This window comes from Lactuca virosa, chromosome 5, assembly GCF_052849685.1.
Source record: "Lactuca virosa cultivar CGN04683 chromosome 5, Lactuca_virosa_CGN04683_v6, whole genome shotgun sequence".
NCBI classification, from domain to species: domain Eukaryota; kingdom Viridiplantae; phylum Streptophyta; class Magnoliopsida; order Asterales; family Asteraceae; genus Lactuca; species Lactuca virosa.
Window position 1 is genome coordinate 208,323,718 of NC_136430.1, and position 13,633 is coordinate 208,337,350.

At 39.4% G+C, this 13,633-nt stretch overlaps 1 non-coding gene and 1 pseudogene across 1 annotated transcript; both read left to right on the plus strand.

Moving 5' to 3' along the window:
- LOC145111675 (uncharacterized) overlaps positions 1–13,633 on the plus strand; it is a 152,032-nt pseudogene that overhangs the window by 83,660 nt on the left and 54,739 nt on the right.
- LOC145118011 (small nucleolar RNA R71) lies at positions 4,330–4,436 on the plus strand. Its single transcript, XR_013712997.1, has one exon. It is a non-coding gene; the product is annotated as a small nucleolar RNA R71 (small nucleolar RNA).

Consider the following 13,633-nt stretch of genomic DNA (forward strand, 5'->3'; position numbering starts at 1 on the left):
GGTCCTAAATGCCCAAAGTGCATCATCCAACTTGTCTGTCCAATCTTTTCTATTTTTCCCCACCGATTTTTCCAATATTCGTTTTTGTGCCCTATTTGTAATTTCGGTTTGCCCATTTGATTGTGGATGGTAAGGTGTTGAAAATCTATGGCGTACCCCATATTTTTGCAACACCTTTGCTAGTTGATCATTAGCAAAGTGGGTTCCCCGATCACTAATTAACGCTTTAGGCACTCCAAATCTTGAAAGTAATTTCTTTAAGAATTTCACCACCACTCTTGCATCATTGGTTGGTAATGCTTGTGCTTTCGCCCACTTTGACACATAATCCACCGCCACTAGGATATATTTGTTGCCTTTGGATGAAGGAAATGGTCCCATGAAATCTACACCCCATACATCAAAGATTTCACAAACTTGAATATTCACTTGGGGCATTTCATTCCTTGCCGATATATTACCCGTTCTTTGGCAAGCATCACACTCCTTTATGTAAGAAGCCACATCTTTGAAAATAGTGGTCCAATAAAATCCCGCATCAAACACTTTTTTAGTAGTGTATTGTACTCCATGATGTCCTCCTGCTGGTCCATCGTGGCAATTATCTAATATGTCCCGACTTTCCTTGCCAAAAACACATCTTCTTATAATTCCATCCGCACAGCTTCTAAAAAATTAAGGCTCATCCCAAAAATAATATTTAATTTCAGAAAAGAATTTCTTCTTTTGCTGATGGGTAAGGCCTTTTGGAAGGTAATTTCCAGCCAAGTAATTTGCAATATCCACATACCATGGGTCTTCATCCACAATCATCATCAAATATTCTTCCGGGAAGCTATCTCCAATATCCATGTTGTCTTCATCTTCCCTTTCTAGATTTTCTAATCTAGAAAGATGATCAGCCGCAACATTCTCCATTCCCTTTTTATCCTTGATCTCGATGTCAAATTCTTGTAATAAAAGTACCCATCGAATCAATCTAGGCTTCGCATCCTGTTTGGAAAACAAGTACTTAATAGCAGAGTGGTCAGTAAATATAGTGGTTTTAGATCAAATAAGATAAGGGCGGAATTTGTCAAAAGCATACACCACGGCTAATAATTCTTTTTCGGTTGTGGTGTAATTTTCTTGGGCCGGATTCAAAGTCTTGCTTGCATAATATATGGGTCGAAAGTGCTTATCAACCCTTTGGCCAAGTACGACTCCTAATGCAAAGTCGCTTGCGTTACACATTATTTCAAAAGGCAATTTCCAATTCGGGGCAATAATGATCGGGGCATTAGTCAATTTTTCTTTCAAAATTTCAAAAGCCTCTAGACACTCTTTAGTAAAATTAAATGGTGCATCTTTTAAAAGTAATTGAGTTAGAGCTCTAGTTATTTTAGAAAAATCTTTTATAAAACGGCGGTAAAAACCCTCGTGACCTAAAACACTCCTAACGCCCTTCACATTAGTTGGTGGAGGTAATTTAGCAATTGTATCAATTTTTGCCCGATCCACCTCAATTCCCGCTTTGGATACCTTGTGACCCAAGACTATACCCTCTTTAACCATAAAGTGACATTTTTCCCAATTGAGAACTAAATCGATTTTTTCGCACCTAGCAAGTATCAAGTCAAGGTTAGCAAGACAATCATGAAAGGAAGATCCGAAAACAGAAAAATCGTCCATAAATACTTCCATAAACTTTTCCACCATGTCGTGCAATATTACCTTCATTCATCTTTGAAAGGTCGCAGGTGCATTACATAACCCAAAAGGCATGCGACGATAGGCAAAAGCCCCACTTGGGCAAGTGAAAGTAGTCTTTTTTTGGTCAATTGGGTCTATGGGTATTTGAAAGTAACCCGAAAATCCGTCTAGGAAACAGTAATAGCTATGGCCGGATAATCTTTCAAGCATTTGATCTATAAAAGGTAAGGGAAAATGGTCTTTACGAGTGGCATCGTTTAGCTTTCGATCATCGATGCACACCTGCCAACCTTTACCGTTCGGGTCGGAATAAGCTCATTCCTTTCGTTTGTTACTACCGTCATCCTGCCTTTCTTGGGCACCACTTGAACGGGACTAACCCATGGACTGTCGGAAATAGAATAAATGATTCCCGCGTCTAAAAGCTTGACTACTTCCTTCTTGACCACTTCTTGCATGTTCGGGTTCAATCGCCTTTGATGTTGCACTACCGGCTTTGCTCCTTCTTCCAGGTTGATCTTGTGAGAGCAATAAGAGGGGCTTATTCCTTTGATATCGGTGATATTCCATGCAATGGCATTCTTTCTCTTCTTTAAGACATGGACTAACTCTTCTTTTTCAGATTTGGAGAGGTCAAAAGCTATAATTACTGATGTTTGATCACCATCTTCAAGAAATGCATATTCCAAATGATCAGGTAGAGTTTTGAGATCTGTTTTTGTATTTTGCATACTGGAAACGACGATTTGAGATAGGGGACACGTCGAGTCCAGGGTAAATTCCTCATCTGATCGTGATTTCCCGTATGGACTCATCAAGTCTGGGGTGTCGACTCGGCGAGTCGAGCGTTTTGCACTTATGATTAAATCATTGAAGTCGGCCTCTTCTAGCAGTCTCTCTATCTCTTTCAGGTCCCTTTCAGCATCAAAATCTTCTTCAAAAGTAATGGTGGAGTTTCTCGACTTGTCTTCTTTCCAATCTTCTATTAGTTCGTCCAACATATCTACGGAGAATGTCGTATCATCACTAAACCTTGCATGCTTCATTGCTTGATCAACCCCAAATGTAACTGATTCGTCCCCCACCCTAAGGGTGAGTTTGGAATCGCTCATATCTACTATAGCACTCGCGGTGTTGAGGAAAGGTCTTCCAAGTATGATCGGGACTTATGGATCCGCTTCCATGTCTAGTACTATAAAGTCCGCTGGAAACACGAACTTATCAACTTTTACCAATAGGTCCTCGCATATTCCCCTTGGAAATGTCACCGTTTTATTAGCTAAGTGTATTGCCATTCGAATTGGCCTTGGCTTCGGAAGGTTTAATTTCTTGAAGAACGAATATGGCATGAGATTTACACTTGCCCCTGAATCCGCTAATGCATGTATAGTTGCCAAATTTCCGAATTAACAAGGCAATGTCAAACTACTCGGGTCACCTCTCTTCTTAGGCACTTTGTTCAACATGGAGGCTGAACAATTTTCATTGATAAATACCTCCTTTACTTCTTCCATCTTTTTTCTATTTGTGAGGAGTTCCTTTAAGAATTTGGCATACTTGGGCATTTGTGCAACCGCTTCGATGAAGGGCATACTAATTTGAAGGGCTTTGATGTGTTCCAGGAACTTTTGATAATCATCATCATGCTTATCTTTTCTAGCTCAGCCTGGAAAAGGTAATGGAGGTTGATAAGGTTTAATAGGAGGCTCCTTTTTCAATTCAAGTGGTGGACTCGTCGAGTTCGTGTCTTCGACTCGGCGAGTCGTGTCGGGTTTCAGTGATTTCTGCCTTTCTGCCTCTTCTTCCACTAGTTTTGGATCTTCTTTCTGAATGGGGATCAGAGGAGTAATAATCTTCCCACTCCTAGTCATCACGATATTTAGATGTGCACCTCTCGGATTATTTTCGGTATTACTAGGAAGTCCACCCGGTTGTCTCTCTTTTATTTGTAGTGCAAGTTGGCCAAGTTGTTTTTCAATGTTCAGAATAGATGCTTGTTGATTCCTAAGCATGGCTTGTTGATCTATCATCATTGTTTGATGCTCCCTTAACATATTTCGTTGTTCTTTTATTGCAGCATCGGTATCATTGTGTCTCTTTTCGGATGCAGCTGCAAATCTCGTGAGCATGTCTTCAAAATTAGATTTCTTTTCTTGCATCGGTTCCTCCTTTTGATAGAAGCCCATATCTTTTTGTTTGTACACATCATACGGGAGCCATTCCTTCTTGGGTTTTCACCAATTGTCATCGTACCTATCACCACTTGAGTAGCACACTTGTACTTTCCGGTTCCCGTTCTCGTCAAGGTCGCAGCCTTTAGTAAGGTGAGACCCTCTACAGTTTTCACAACCCACTCTAATGGCATGGATGGATTGGTCCATCTTAGTCATTCTTCGATCCATGCTTTCCAACTTTGCCATCATTGCTGCCATATCATCAGTAATAGAATTCACCACCCCCCCCCGACTTGGTTCATTCCTTGGGTTATGATATTCTCTAGAGTGTTTAGAGAATTCTTCAATTAGTTGCTTTATCACCGGGGGTGCTTTATTCGTGAGCGGTCCTTGCGAGTCAAGAAGTTGTCTTGTGGTCACATTCACTCCATCATAGAAAATGGAGACTTCTTGTTGGCTATTAAGATCATGATGTGGGCAATTCCTTAGTAAACCTTTGTATCTCTCCCACACCTCGTATAAGGACGCTCCATCTTGTTGCTCAAAGTTTGCTATGGCTTTCTTTAACTTGGCTATCTTTGAAGGAGGGCAAAATTGATCAATGAATTCTTCCTTCATCTTGGCCCAAGTGGTAATGGATCTTGGAAGGAGTGATTTGAGCCAGTCTTTCGCAGCTCCCTTAAACGTGACTGGTAGCATACGAAGCAGAACGGTGTCGCGAGCCATATCGGGGACGTTGAAGTAGTCGGCTATGTCACTGACCTCATCTAAGTGTTTGTATGCGTCCTCGTGATCTTTCCCGTAGAATGGAATCTCCTTAAGTTGTGCTAGTATGTGGCCTTTGAGTTCAAAGGTGGCAGTTGTGGGAATCGCGGGTTGTACAAGCCCTGGTCCGGTGTCGTCACACATCCTTTTCTTCCATTCTCCCATGGGAACTTCATCGATGTTAGCCATGGTGTTAGCTAGTTCGCCCTCTATGTCGCTTCCTCCTTCAGATTTGCTTTCTTCTTTTTCGGATTCGTACACGATATCGTCCTTGTTCGGGTCTTCGTCTGCCTCTGAAAATTTGTTGGATTCACCCGCTTTCTTGTCCTTTTTATTACTAAAAACAGATTTTAGATTCTTCAATGGCGAATCTTTATTGTTGCGGTTTCTCCTACGGTTTTGCCTTTGTTTTTCTTCAAGGTTGCTTTCGGGTCTTCAATAGGTGGAATCAAAGGTGTGCCTCCTCCTATGGTCATATACGAACTGCAAACAAAACAAAAAACACGCGTAAAAAGAACAAAAATTGAATTAAAAACGAAACTGGAAATCAGCTATGGACTCGCCGAGTAGCTTCGAATGCACTCGGCGAGTTCAAGGCTAAAACAGAAAAAAAAAATTAATCAAAAATCCTAAAACATAAAAATTTCAAATTTATCCTAATAACTAATTTACTAGAGCAGTAACTTTGTGCAATAAGGATCTCACACAAAGGATCAATAACACTAGTAATCAAATTTAATTTTAGAACTGTTCCCCGACAACGGCGCCAAAAACTTTATGTGTGTTAAGCCAACTAGTTTTAATCCTACTTTTCTAATGTAAATTTGACACACAATAGGCAGTGTACTTGTCAATTGGTGGTATAGTTTTTAGTAAGTAGTGTATCGAACTCAGGGAACGGTAAACTTTAAATTAACTACTAATACTATCTAAAAACAAATAATAAAAGAAGGGGTTTTCTCTAGTTTTGCAAGACTAGAAAACTTAAATATCTAACTAAAACTCAAACAAAACAAATAACAGCTAGAGAGTAAAAATAAACTAAATTCAATGGTAAAAGAGACTTCTGTTTAGGTTTGACTCATTTGATCCTATGGTTGATTTTATGAAAAGTGCAATGGATTAATTCTTCTTTGGCTACCGATTAAGGTGATTAGGTTCGTGTTCGCTATTACTAGTCCTTAGAAAACAAATTAATCTAAGCAGTGGTCAGTTGTCTAAATTAATGAATTTCCTAGTTTATTTATTCGGGTCAAGTAAGACTTGTAGTGTTTAACTAAATTGGTCCTTCAATTAACCTCTTGCTGATGGTTCGTCACACAAGCTCACACGTTAATTTTCCTATTCTCTATTAACCCTAGTTTCACGTTCGCTATTCCTAGGCATATAACAATGTTTTCACATAAATCATATGAGATTAGCAATTAAGAGATGGTCATGCAACTTAATTACATGTTAATTAACAGAAAAATATTCATAATTAACACATAAGGGTCTTCAACAAGCTTAGCAAAAGAAATCACCAAATAAGAATAATCCAAATCATAAAATCAACGCATAATCACAAACTTTGTCTTTCCTAAACAGAAGAAAATAGTCTTAGCTCATGATTCCAGAAAAATCAAAGTCACAAACGAAATCTACTAATAAAAACATGGTTTAGATAAGAGATTGGGTAAGAGTAAACTTGATTTTTTCCTTAATCTTCCTTAAGATTTAATGTAGACTTGAATCCTTGATTTCCTACGCTCCAGCAGTCCTTCAATCGAAAAGTATCCTCCAAGGGTTTCTTAGAAAAACCGGGTATCGATATGAAAGCCTCTTTTTATAGATTAGACGCGACTCGTCGAGTCCAGGGACTGACTCGACGAGTCTCTCATTAAATCCCCGTGTACGGCAAGGCAAGGACTCTTCTGCTTCGAGAATGTTTGTGGGAACTCGTCGAGTCCTTCTTGGTTTTTTGGCTCTTTTCTTCTTTCTTTGATTCCCATGCTCCTGATAGCTTCTCCTGCTTCCTTTTGCTTCCGAGCACTTCTTTTAAACTGAAAATATAATTTAAACGTAATTAAGCATCTTTTGCTCCATAATTGCAACAAATTAGCCAAAAAGTATTAAAATTCTATACAAAATATATGACTAATTATGCACATATCATCAGTCTTACCGTTAGTAGCCCTCATTCACGAAGCCGGTCTATAAGGGGGGTATAAGGTTATTGCCTATAAAATGGTAGTTTAATGGGTGTCTACTCTCACCCACTGCTTCCTTGACTGGTGGAGGGTCGTTAGCCGAACGGGTAGGATAGGACATTAATTCTCCCTCATTAAAAGTATAATGATAAAAATATAAAGTTACTAAACTTTTATTAAAATTCCCAATCTTAGTTACTTTAGGAAAAATGTGAAATGGTGCTAATCGATGAAATTACACTTTACACCTTGTTAAGTCGTTCGTGGAGCGTGTGTGGTTAACCGGCACACTAATCTGGGACTGACAATGTGTGGCAAAGGGTAACTTGGTGTTAATCATAGATCAATGGAGTGTGTGTGGTTAATCGGAACATTGATTAGGTGATTTGTAACATTGGGTGTACCAAGATAATTTGCATGGTTATTCACTCCTTGTTTGTGATCCTCGGCATCCCAGTCACAAACTAGAAGGGCACAATCGAGATTTAAACATGTCATTGAAAAGTTCAATGAATCTCAAAGATCTAGGAGTTTCAAATGCACTTAAAACTTAATAATCTATTTCGTTTTTCATGGTGCAAAATTGGTAAATCGTCATTTACCTACCTTCAAATATTTTACAATTGGATTACGACATCCCTCTTCGCAATTGTAGAATATTGTGTTGGATCCTATCCTTAATATTTCATATTGGGTGTAATATTAAGGATTATCATCTAATCTAAACTTTGTTCTTCTTCTTTTACAGATGTCTATCCCAAACAATGCTTCCAACCCAATCCCTTCAGGCTCTTTCTCCCTAATGAATCTGCGTGGGAGGGTCATTTTCAATGGCTCGAATTTCAATGACTGGATTTGAAACATCAGGATGGCTATTCTCTATGAGGACAAAGAATATATCCTTGATAAAGAGCTCAAATAGATTGATGTCACCACTGCTACTCCTGAACAAATCACTGAACACACTAATCATGAGAGGGATGCGACAAAGGTGTCGTGTCTTATGATTGTAACCATGACTGCTGAGCTGCAGAAGTCCTATGAGGACTACTATCCTTATGAAATGTATCATGATTTGATGGAAATATACCATCAAAGTGTTCGGCAGGAGAGGTATGAGATCATTGCCTCCATGATCACAACCAAAATAAAGGATGGTGGACCCATCACGACCCACTTGCAGAAGGTGCAGAGATTTGTGAACCGCTTGCTTAAATTGAATGTCAATTTTGATGAAGAGTTGGCCATATATATTATTCTACACTCTTTACCTTCTTTTTATGATCAGTTTCGTATACTATCATATGAACAAGGAAGAGGTCACTCTTAGCAAGCTTTAAGGCCTTCTAAGGACTGCAGAAAGCAACCTGAAAGGCAAAACGGTTGTGTCTACTCCTACTACTACTTCTGCCCCTTTTCTGGCAATCGGACATGGAAAGGGAAAGAAGAGGAAGGATCCCTACAAGAGCCGCAAGGGAAAGTCTCTTGATGGATCCTCTTCAAGTGGGACCAAAGCTGGTTCTGTTAATCCCTCTTCCAATCCGAAGGAAGAAGAGTACTTCCATTGTCATGATAAAGGGCACTGGAAACGAATCTGCCCCAAGTACTTGCAAGACATTAAGGATGGGAAGATCAAACCCTCCTTTGCAGGGACTAAAAAGAAGCAGGGATGTGGAGCACGGAAAGATAAACTTAATCATCGGAAATAGGAAAGTGTCGCATGTGACCAAGATTGGTGTTTATTCTTTATTGCTTAGTAATGGTTTAAATTTAGAATTGAATAATTGTTGTTACTCGGCCGATATGGCGAGAAATGTTTTTTCCTTTCACAGTTTGTATAAACAATGTTTTACATTTTCTTTCAATAATGAAAATGGTGGTATTTATGCTTATTGTAATGGTGTATTTTATTTTGAAGCATTACCTTGCAATGGGATATACGAAATTGTGATGATTGTAGATAACTTAGGAAATAATGTGTTGAATATTGATTCTTCCATTGAATTGGACAAAGCATGCTTATGGCACTGTCATATTGGACATGTCAACAAGAAGCACGTAGCCCAACTCCAAAAGGATGGAGTTTTGGAGTCATTCGACTTAAATTCGGATGACACTTGAGAATTTTGTTTACTTGGAAAGATGACCAAATCACCCTTCACTGGTACTTGTGAAAGCGGTGAAGGTCTGTTGGATCTCATACACACTGATGTGTGTGGACCATTCAGAACCGCCACAAGGGATGCTAACCACTTCTATGTGACTTTTACTGATGATTATAGTAGATATGGGTATATTTACTTAATCAAGCATAAGTCAGAAACTTTTGAAAAGTTCAAGGAGTTTAAGAAAGAAGTGGAGAATCAATTGGGCAGGAAGATAAAGATGCTACGATCCGATCGAGGAGGAGAGTATCTTAGTATCGAGTTCCTTGACTATCTTAAGGAATGTGGAATTGTTTCATAATTAACGCCACCTAGGACACCACAACTTTATGGTGTGGCTGAGAGGCGGAATAGAACCTTTCTAGACATGGTTCGTTCCATGATGAGTCAAGCTTGATTACCTATCTCATTCTGGGGGTATGCCTTAGAGACTGTCGCCCATATCCTTAATCTAGTCCCTACCAAAAAGGTTTCCAAAACACCTCATGAGATGTTGACAGGGAAAGTTCCCACTTTAGACCACATCAAAGTTTAGGGTTGCGACACTTTTGTGAGAAAAGAAACTCACGAAAAGCTCGATCCTCGGAGTGAGCGATGTATTTTTATCGGCTACCCACAAAAATCCTTTGGATGTGTCTTCTACATACCAAGTGACAATGTTGTCTTTGTTGTGAGGAGTGGAGTCTTTCACGAGAGAGAGCTCATAGGCCAAGGAAACAGTGGGAGGAAAATTGACCTTTAAGAGCTTCAAGAATCAAGCGGTGAAGGAACCTCAAACACTAGCAATCAACCTGAGGAGGAAACTCCAGTTGATCCAATTGACGAGCCTTACCACTAAGGCGTTCCACTAGAGTTAGAAATACACCAGAGTTTTATGGGTTCCATATTACTACTGAAGGTGATGCATTTATCAATGATAGCACACTGGTAAATCTAGATGAACCTAACAACTACAAGGAAGCCATTGCAGGCCCCGAGTATGCAAAATGGAAAGAGGCTATGGACAGCGAGATTCATTCCATGTATGACAATCAAGTTTGGAACTTGGTTGACAATGTACCGGGTCGTAAGACAGTCGGGTGCAAATGGATCTTCAAGAAGAAGACCGACATGGATGGGAAAGTACACACATATAAAGCGCGACTGGTTGCGAAGGGCTTTACTCAAACTCCGGGAGTTGACTATGATGAGACCTTCTTACCAGTAGCGAAGATTAAATCTATAAGGGTTATGTTGTCCATAGTTGCATTTCACGATTATGAAATATGGAAAATGGATGTCAAAACCGCTTTCCTTAATGGAAAGTTGGCTGAAGATGTTTACATGAGTCAGCCAGAGGGTTTTGTCAATACAAAGTACCCTAATAGAGTGTGTAAGCTTGAGAAATCCATTTATGGATTGAAACAAGCATCTCGTAGATGGAATCTTTGTTTTGATGGAAAAGTCAAACAGTTTGGATTTTCGAGAAGCGAGGATGAGTCATGTGTATATGTCAAAGCTAGTGGGAGTATAGTGAGCTTTATGGTATTGTATGTAGATGACATACTACTCATAGGAAACGACATCCCAACCTTGTAGGAGGTTAAGTCCTAGCTTGGGAAGTGTTTCTCTATGAAGGACCTCGGAGAAGATGCTTATATCCTAGGGATAAGGATATTGAGAGACAGAAGTAAAAGGCTAATAGGAATTAGTCAAAATATCTACTTGGACAAGGTGTTGAAACGTTTCAGCATGGAGAACTCCAAGAAATGTGACTTACCTATCCAAGGCAATGCCAAACTGAGTAAGACTCAGAGTCCGAGTACAGAGGCTGAGATAGCAGAAATGAGTCATATACCATATGCTTCCGCAGTTGGTTCGATCATGTATGCTATGACTTGTACTCGCCCTGATGTGGCCTTTGCTCTGAGCATGGTCAACAGATATCAAGGGAATCCTAGTAAAGCTCATTGGACTGTAGTTAAGAACATTCTTAAGTACCTGCGGAGGACTAAGGACCGGGTCCTTACTCTCAGCGGGAGTGATGACTTGAGAGTGACAGGTTATAGCGAAGCCAACATTCAAACAGATAGAGATAATTTCCGTTCTCAGTTGGGCTGGGTGTTTACCCTGAATGGAGGAGCAGTGACATGGAAAAGTTCCACCAGGAGACTGTAGCTGATTCAACGTGCGAATCAGAGTACATAGCAGCAAGCGAAGCATCTAAGGAGGCGATATGGTTGAAAAACTTCATCGGAGACCTTGGAGTCATTCCATCCATAAAGGAGCCTATGAGAATTTTTTGCGATAATTAAGGTGTGGTTGCCTTAACCAAGGAACCGAGAGACCATGGTAGATCCAGACATATCAACAGAAAATACCACTTCATAAGACATCAAGTAGAAGAAGGGCACTTCGTGGTAAAGGGGATATCGTCAAAGGACAACCCAGCAGATCCTCTTACAAAGGGACTGACTAGGGTTAAGCACTTGCAGCATGCGAGGAGCATTGGGCTAAAGGAAGATATTAGTTTTAGTAATGAGATAAATCAAAACTTGTCATAGCTAAATTGTAATTGACATTTGATGATTGAATAAAAGGAGTTTTATTTATAAGTAAAGTTACTATCTTGTGTCAATTATTTACTATTGTTTCACTTTGCATGTTTCGACTTCCAGAATAATAAAATTATGATTATTATTATTATTCAAACTATCCACAGTCGATGATACGTTGGAAGTAAGTATGAAATAAGACTGTCATGAATTGGCTTGTAGATTGTCTAAGGAGTTAGGCATAGCAACAGTTTGCTACACCATTCATTAGTGCACTTGAAATAAGATTTGAGTATTGGATTCAACCCACACTCACCTGAATTACTTCATGGAATTTATCACGAGTAATTGTGAGACGATAATATCATATAATCTTCAAACCAAGATATATGAGTTGTTGACTACGAGTTGGTTGTGCATTGATGGCATGAAAACGCATCAGTAACTTGATGTTATAAAACGTGTCGTTGTGTATGATTTGATGAGTTGTTAGTACAAGCATATAATGTCAAAGTTTATCTATTCATTTTTATCCTAAGAGGATTAAAATCGGTATCTTGGGCCCCTCGATGATTCTGCTTTGACTTATGTGACGTGCCCGGTAAGAACTAAATTGATGTGTTCAGTTATGTTCTATGTCAGACGAATCAGAAATCGGGAAAAAAATTTCAGGACAATAAGTATGACTGTGTTCCATGTATTTTTCCACAAAGATATCTTGAGAACAGAGGAGTATATGATCACTTATCTGAAGGACGTGTCACTGACTAGGTCAAAGTTCAACAACGACTTTTGAAAGCTTACGATTGCTAAGTCAGATCCTGAAGTACATTAGCAGTAATAGTTATTAGACTTATCCAAGTGGGAGACTGTTGGATTTGGTGTCTAAGCCCATAACTATAACTGGTATGGGCCTTTTGGGTTGCCTTCACCAGTGCAATTTGATAGGATGAATTTTGAGAATAAGGTTATTTATGGTTTATTAATATATTACAAGTATAATATATTAATACATAATTATTTAATTAGTATTGATCAAGAATTAATTTATTAATTTTGTGATCAAAAGAGACTAATTAAATATATGGGGATTGATTATGTAAATTAATCATTCCTGTAGTGTGGGCTAATGATCCACGATTATGGGCTAAACTAATCCATGGATAGTCCATGGAGGTTAAACCCATGGAGCATTAGAATGTGGAAAGTCATGGGTTATTAGGGTTTACTGTTAGGTCTAAAAATATGGTTTATACTTTTCTTTTCTAGGCAATTTTAATTTTCAATCTAAGACCGAAAACAGCCTTGGGTTTACGGCTGGAGTGTTTGCGGCTCAGGTGGTGTTCACGGCCGTGAACTGGTTTGCGGTCGTGAACCCGTTCACGACCCATCTTCCATATAAATAGATGTCAGGTAGTAGACGGAGTTAACATCTAGAAAGGAGCTTAAGTGTGTGTAAATCAAGGTGTTCTAGAGAGATAAAGTAGAGAAGGTGCAAGTGTGTGTGTGAATCTTAGTGTTGGATCATAACTCTTATCATCAATACATTGAAGATTCATCTTATTCTTCTTCTCCTTCTTATCTATTTTGATCTTGCATCGTCCAATTGATTGGGATTCCGCACCATCAATTGGATCTGATTGATACGTCAAGCAAATTTGGGACTTACAGTTGGTATCAGAGCTTGGATTGTATCAATCATTTTGGCAAGATCTGGAGCATTTTTGATCTTTTTCTTGAAGGATTTTTCGTTTTTTGGATATTTATTGGCAAAATAGTAGGGGTTTGTTCTTTGTATTTTCCATAAAAACGGGGTTTGGATCGAGTTTTGGAGCAAAAGGGGGTGAAAACGTTGTTTTTCACGTCATCTGCGAAGTGTTTTCGCGATCCAAAGAAGGTTTCACGTCCAACCGAAGAAGGGTTCTTGGCCAACCGAAGCAGCATTCACGGCCAACCGAAGTAGCTTTCACGACCAACCGAAGCACCTTTTATGGCCGGCCTCGCATGTGTTCGGTCCTCGCGTTTGCGGCTCAGCAGCCTCGTTTGCGGTCATCAATCTCGTTCTCGGCCCAGCAGCGTGTTCGTGTTGGGTATAAAGTTATCCATGTAGGACT